This window comes from Triticum urartu, chromosome 5A (assembly GCF_056163025.1).
Source record: "Triticum urartu cultivar PI428250 chromosome 5A, HENAU_Tu73, whole genome shotgun sequence".
Lineage (NCBI taxonomy): Eukaryota > Viridiplantae > Streptophyta > Magnoliopsida > Poales > Poaceae > Triticum > Triticum urartu.
Window position 1 is genome coordinate 285140828 of NC_141877.1, and position 6476 is coordinate 285147303.

Consider the following 6476-nt stretch of genomic DNA (forward strand, 5'->3'; position numbering starts at 1 on the left):
TCCAACTGGCATGCAACTAGTTTTGCATAAAGGTGACTTGCGGGTGTCTGTTTCTCCTACTTTAGTCGAATCGAATTTGACTACGGCTGGTCCTTAAAGAAGGTTAAAACATAAAACTTGATGAATCACCGTCGTGGTTTTATGCGTAGGTAAGAACGGTTCTTGCTAGAAGCCCGTAGAAGCAACGTAAAACTTGCAACAACAAAGTAGAGGACATCTAACTTGTTTTTGCAGGGCATGTTGTGATGTGATATGGTCAAGATATGATGTGATATATGTAGATGTATGAGATGATCATGTTTTGTAATATCGACAACCGGCAGGAGCCTTAGGGTTGTCTCTTTATTGTATGAAGTGCAAGCGCCATGTAACTGCTTTACTCTATCACTATGCGTTAGAGATAGTTGTAGACGCAATAGTTGGCATGACGACCTCGACGCAATGACGCTACACTGCAGATCAAGGTGTCAAGCCAGTGACGATGGAGATCATGACAATGCTTTGGAGATGGAGATCAAAAGCACAAGATGATGGCCATATCATGTCACGTATTTTGATTGCATGTGATGTTTATCTTTTATGCATCTTACTTTGCTTAGAATGGTGGTAGCATTATAAGATGATCCCTTCACTTAATTTCAAGATAAAAGAGTTCTCCCTGAGTATGCACCGTTGCTACAGTTCGTTGATAACCCACAAGTATAGGGGATCGCAACAGTTTTCTAGGGTAGAGTATTCAACCCAAATTTATAGATTCGACACAAGGGGAGCCAAAGAATATTTGCAAGTATTAGCAGCTGAGTTGTCAATTCAAGCACATCCGGAGATTAATTATCTGCAGCAAAGTGATCAGTAGCAAAGTAGTATGATAGTTTTGATAATAGTAGCAGCATCAATAGTAACGGTAACAGTGATAGCAGTAGTTTTGTAGCAAGTGCAACAGTAATGATAGGAGTAGTAACTTAGCAAGAACAATATAATAGAAATTCGTAGGCATTGGATCGGCGATTTGTTGGTTGATATTCATCATGTGATAGTCATAACCTAGGGCAATACGACACTAGCTCCAGTTCATAAATATAATGTAGGCATATATTCCGTAAATAATCATACATGCTTATGGAAAGAACTTGCATGCCATCTTTTGTCCTACCCTCCCATGGCAGCGGGGTCCAATTGGAAGCTAAGGGATATCAAGGCCTCCTTTTAATAGAGAACCAGAACAAAGCATTAACACACGGTGAATACATGAACTCCTCAAACTACGGTCATCACCGGGAGTGGTCGTGACTATTGTCACTCCGGGTTTGCCGGATCATAACACGCAGTAGGTGACTATAACTTGCAAGATAGGATCTAGAAGATAGATATAATGGTGATAACATAAACGGTTCAGATCTGAAATCATGGCACCCGGGCCCAAAGTGACAAGCATTAAGCATGGCAAAGTCATAGCAACATCAATCTCATAACATAGTGGATACTAGGGATCAAGCCCTAACAAAACTAACTAGATTACATGATGAATCTCATCGAACTCTCACCGACCAGCTAGCCTACGAAAGAATTACTCACTCCCGGTGGGGAGCATCATGGAATTGGCGATGGATAAGGGTTGGTGATGACGAAGATTAAAGATCCCCCTCTCCGGAGCCCCAAATGGACTCCATATCTGGCTCCCGATGAAGAACAGGAGGTGACGGCAGCTCCGTCTCGTGGAACGTGATAATTCTTTCTCCCTGATTTTTTTCTGGAAAAATAGGATTTTATAGCATCGGTTTCAGGGTCTGCGGGGCCACCAGGTGGGGACAACCCACCTGGGTGCGCCTAGTGGGAGGGCGCGCCCTGGTGGGTTGTGCCCACCCAGGTGCCCCTCCGATGGTTCTTGGCTCCATAAATTCTCATATATTGTATAAAAAATCCTCGCAAAGTTTTGTTCCATTCCAAGAACTTCATTTCTGCAAAAAAAACAACACCATGGTAGTTGTGCTGAAAACAGCGTCAGTCCGAGCTTAGTTTCATTCAAATCATGCAAATTAGAGTCCCAAACAAGAGGAAAGGCGTTAGGAAAGTAGATATGTTGGAGACACATCAACTCCCCCAATCTGAAACCTTTGCTTGTCCTCAAGCAATTCAGTTGATAAACTGAAAGTGAAAAAGAAAAACTTTTACGAACTCTTTTGCTCTTGTTTGCATAAATAAGCTTAAACAACAACCAGGTTTTCAGCCAATATTATAACTAACCATGCCGACAATAACTCTTAAAAATTGTATTAACTCATGTCAATGACATAATCAGCTGGCGAGTAATAATAAGATATCTCAAACAGCAACACGTTGTCAAAACAACCATGATATAATATGACAATAGTGGTCTCTCGCTAGCCCTTTCCGAGACCACAAAACATAAATGCAGAGCACCTCCAAAATTCAAGCATTGACTAAACATTGTAATTCATGGTAAAAAAGATCTAGTCATGATGCACCCAACTGTGATGCCCCCGATTTGACCGTACACTAATCATACACGCAAACATGTACGATCAAGATCAGGGACTCACGGGAAGATATCACAACACAACTCTACAAATAAAATAAGTCATACAAGCATCATATTACAAGCCAGGGGCCTCGAGGGCTCGAATACAAGAGCTTGATCATAGACGAGTCAGCGGAAGCAACAATATCTGAGTACAGACATAAGTTAAACAAGTTTGCCTTAAGAAGGCTAGCACAAACTGAGATACAGATCGAAAGAGGCGTAGGCCTCCTGCCTGGGATCCTCCTAAACTACTCCTGGTCGTCATCAGCGACCTGCACGTAGTAGTAGGCACCTCCAGTGTAGAAGGAGTCATTGTCGACAGTGGCGTCTGGCTCCTGGGCTCCAACGTCTGGTCGCAGCAATCGGGTAAAGAAAGGGGGGAAAAGAGAGGGCAAAGCAACCGTGAGTACTCATCCAAAGTACTCGCAAGCAAGGAGCTACACTACATATGTATGCATTGGTATCAAATGGAATAAGGCTATCATATGTGGACTGAACTGCAGAATGCCGGAATAAGAGGGGGATAGCTATTCATATCAAAGACTACGCTTCTGGTAACCTCCATCTTGCAGCAGAAGAAGAGAGTAGATGATAATTCACCAGGTAGCATCGCATAGCATAATCCTAACCGATGATCCTCCCCTCGTCGCCCTGTGAGAGAGTGATCACCGGTTGTATCTGGCACTTGGAAGGGTGTGTTTTATTAAGTATTCAGTTCTAGTTGTCATAAGGTCAAGGTACAACTCGAAGTCGTCCTATTACCGAAGATAATGGCTATTCGAATAGATTAACTTCCCTGCAGGGGTGCACCACATAACCCAACACGCTCGATCCCATTTGGCCGGACACACTTTTCTGGGTCATGTCCGGCCTCGGAAGATCAACACGTCGCAGCCCTACCTAGGCACAACAGAGAGGTCAGCACGCCGGTCTAAATCCTATGGCGCAGGGGTCTGGGCCCATCGCCCTTTGCACACCTGCATGTTGCGAACGCGGCCGGAAGCAGACCTAGCCTAGCAGGCGTTCTAGTCCAATCCGCCGCGCGCCGCTCAGTCGCTGACGTCATGAAGGCTTCGGCTGATACCACGATGTCGAGTGCCCATAACTGTCCCCGCGTACATGGTTAGTGCGTATAAGCCAGTAGCCAGACTCAGATCAAATACCAAGATCTCGTTAAGCGTGTTAAGTATCCGCGAACGCCGACCAGGGCCAGGCCCACCTCTCTCCTAGGTGGTCTCAACCTGCCCTATCGCTCCGCCTCAAAGTAGCAGTCGGGGGCCATCAGGAACTCAGGTCCACCACTACGTGGATGGAGCCACCTGGCCCTTCAGCCCCCATCTCCAAACAGTATCACCGGTAATGTAATAGTGTAAAGTATATAGTATATGCCCGTGATCACCTCTCGAAGTGATCACGGCCCAGTAGTATAGCATGGCAGACGGACAAGAGTGTAGGGCCACTGATGGAACACTAGCATCCTATACTAAGCATTTAGGATTGCAGGTAAGGTATCAATAGTTGTAGCAACAATGACAGGCTATGCATCAGAATAGGATTAACGAAAAGCAGTAACATGCTACACTACTCTAATGCAAGCAGTATAGAGGAGAGTAGGCGATATCTGGTGATCAAGGGGGGCTTGCCTGGTTGCTCTGGCAAGCAGGGGTCGTCAACACCGTAGTCGATCGGGGGTACCGGCAGCGGTCTCAGGGTCTACCGGAAAGAAGGAACAGAGGGGGAACATAATAAATAATAGAGCAAACAAAGCAACACAAAGCATAACATGGCAATGCGCGGTGCTAGGGGTGACCTAACGCCGTATGAGGTGATACCGGTGAAGGGGGGAAACATCCGGGAAAATATCCCCGGTGTTTCACATTTTCGGACAGATGAATGGAAGGGGGAGAGTTGCGTGTTCGCTATGCTAGGGACGTGTGACGGATGAACGGGTTGCGTATCCGGATTCTTCTAATTTTTCTGATCATCTTTCATATATAAATTATTTCGATCTAAGTTACGGATTATTTTCTATGGATTTTCAAAGTTTATTCAATTTTCTGAAATTTCTGCATTTATTTAATCGAATTGATCAAGTCAATTTGACTGGTCAAAAGGGAATATGGTGGCCCACATGTCATAAGCTATACATAAACAAATAACTAAAACTAACTTAAATAAATCGGGTCCACATGTAGTAGGCTTAAACTAATTAATTAACCAACTAATCTAAACTAAATTAGTTTAGACCTAATTAAACTAGGCCGGCCACACACGGCTGTGGCACAGCCCACGGGCACACATCGCACACACACAATGCTAGGAGTAACTCTATTCCTTTTAACACAAGATAGCATTTTACGATTTTTGTAGGATTTAATCCAAGCATTATCTAAAGCAGGTCCAATTGAACAAAATGAGGCTTGTTACGTCTACTTTGAGTTCATATAATTTGTACCCATGTTAGGACTTGTCTTATCGCTGTTTAGTGGCAGTTTAGAAGGCTAGTCATTGTAGAAATACAAAAGCTAGCTCTCGCTACAGTAACTGAATGTTACTGTAGCCGCGTAGCATAGCAGCAGACAGCGGTTGCGGGAGCAGCAAAGCTGCAGCGAAGCAAGCGGCATGCACATGGCGGCGCATGTTGGGCGCAGGGTGGGTTGGACGCGAGGCGTGGGTGGCCGCGGCGCGAGCAGTGGCATGGGGTGAGCGCGGCCACGGCTCCGGCGGCGACCAGAGCAGACTGCAGCAACGCAGCGGCAGCAGGAGGCGAGCGGGGGCGCGGCACGCCGGCGCATGGTCAGGGCTCGGCCCACGGCGTGGGCAGGCCACGTCAGAGCGTAAGGCAGCGAGCGACGCGCGGGGCCGGTGAGCCCGGGCGGAGGCGGACGCGTGCGGGACGCCGGCGTGCGAGCAGCGTGCGGCTTGCGAGTACAGAGGATGACAATGAGGACCAAACGGGCATCTCCAGCAACGATTTGAGCGGCCGCTGCTACCTAACGAATCGGGCGCGACGTCGTGCGTTGAACGAAATCAACGACACGAGCAGAGATGGCCGGAGTTGGCCGAAGCAATGACGGCGAGCGGCGGCCGGAGCAAGAGCTCAACAGATACGGGGATACGCGGGGAGAATGACCAAACAAATGGCTCAGGCGGTACCACAGGGATGCCACGAGCATGTTGACGTGCTTGCCTGGCCCTAGAGTACACGATACTGACGGTGACGAGCTCGACGACGACGACAGAGCTTCGGTAGCGATGGTAGTATCAGCAGGAAACAACGAACCAAGTCTAGAGGAGAGGGGTTTCGACCGGGAGCTCACCGTGAGGCGCAAGAAATGCCGGTGGGAGTTTAGTAGTTGCAGGAGGCGTTGAATCGTTGGCGGCGAGCTTCGAGCACCGATGAAGAAGACGAAGTCGATGTCGACGATGTAGAGCGCCTGGCCTCACGTGCGTTGGTGAGGAGGAAGAGGACGTCGAGGTGGATCTCCTGGACATGGTGGTATGGCGTGGAGCACTCTGTGGCTTCGTGGGTGACGGATCGATGGTGATGACAGAGACTACCATGGCAGGGCAGGAAGAAAGCGGCGTGGGGAAGGGAGAGGATTTGCGCTAGGGTTCGCCGAGGGGCACGGAGACGGTCTTATACAACTCGGGGGCTGGCCGGATGATCGACACAGCACCATCATCCGCCATGGAGGCGTGGATGTGAGCCACGATCCCCCTCCTATGAACATGAGGTAGGGGATCGCTACGGGATGGGCTGGGCCGCACTGTAGTTGCCTATGGCCCAGTAGCACACTAGGCTTTGCCCTTTACTTTTCCTTTGTCTTTCTGCCTTTTCTATTTTTCTTTTTATAGTTCATGTTTTCTTTTAAATACCTTTTATTTTTAGTTTTGTAAATTATGAACTTAGCCCCCTAAATTAGTATTATTA

General features: G+C 47.5%; 1 long non-coding RNA gene across 1 annotated transcript; it reads right to left on the bottom strand.

Annotated features, from left to right (window-relative positions):
• Window positions 1-2568: 2568 nt before the first annotated feature.
• LOC147971080 (uncharacterized) lies at window positions 2569-6238 on the bottom strand. Its single transcript, XR_015604511.1, has 3 exons — window positions 5863-6238; window positions 4186-4255; window positions 2569-2891 (listed from the first exon to the last, which is right to left on the bottom strand). It is a non-coding gene; the product is annotated as an uncharacterized LOC147971080 (long non-coding RNA).
• Window positions 6239-6476: the final 238 nt, after the last annotated feature.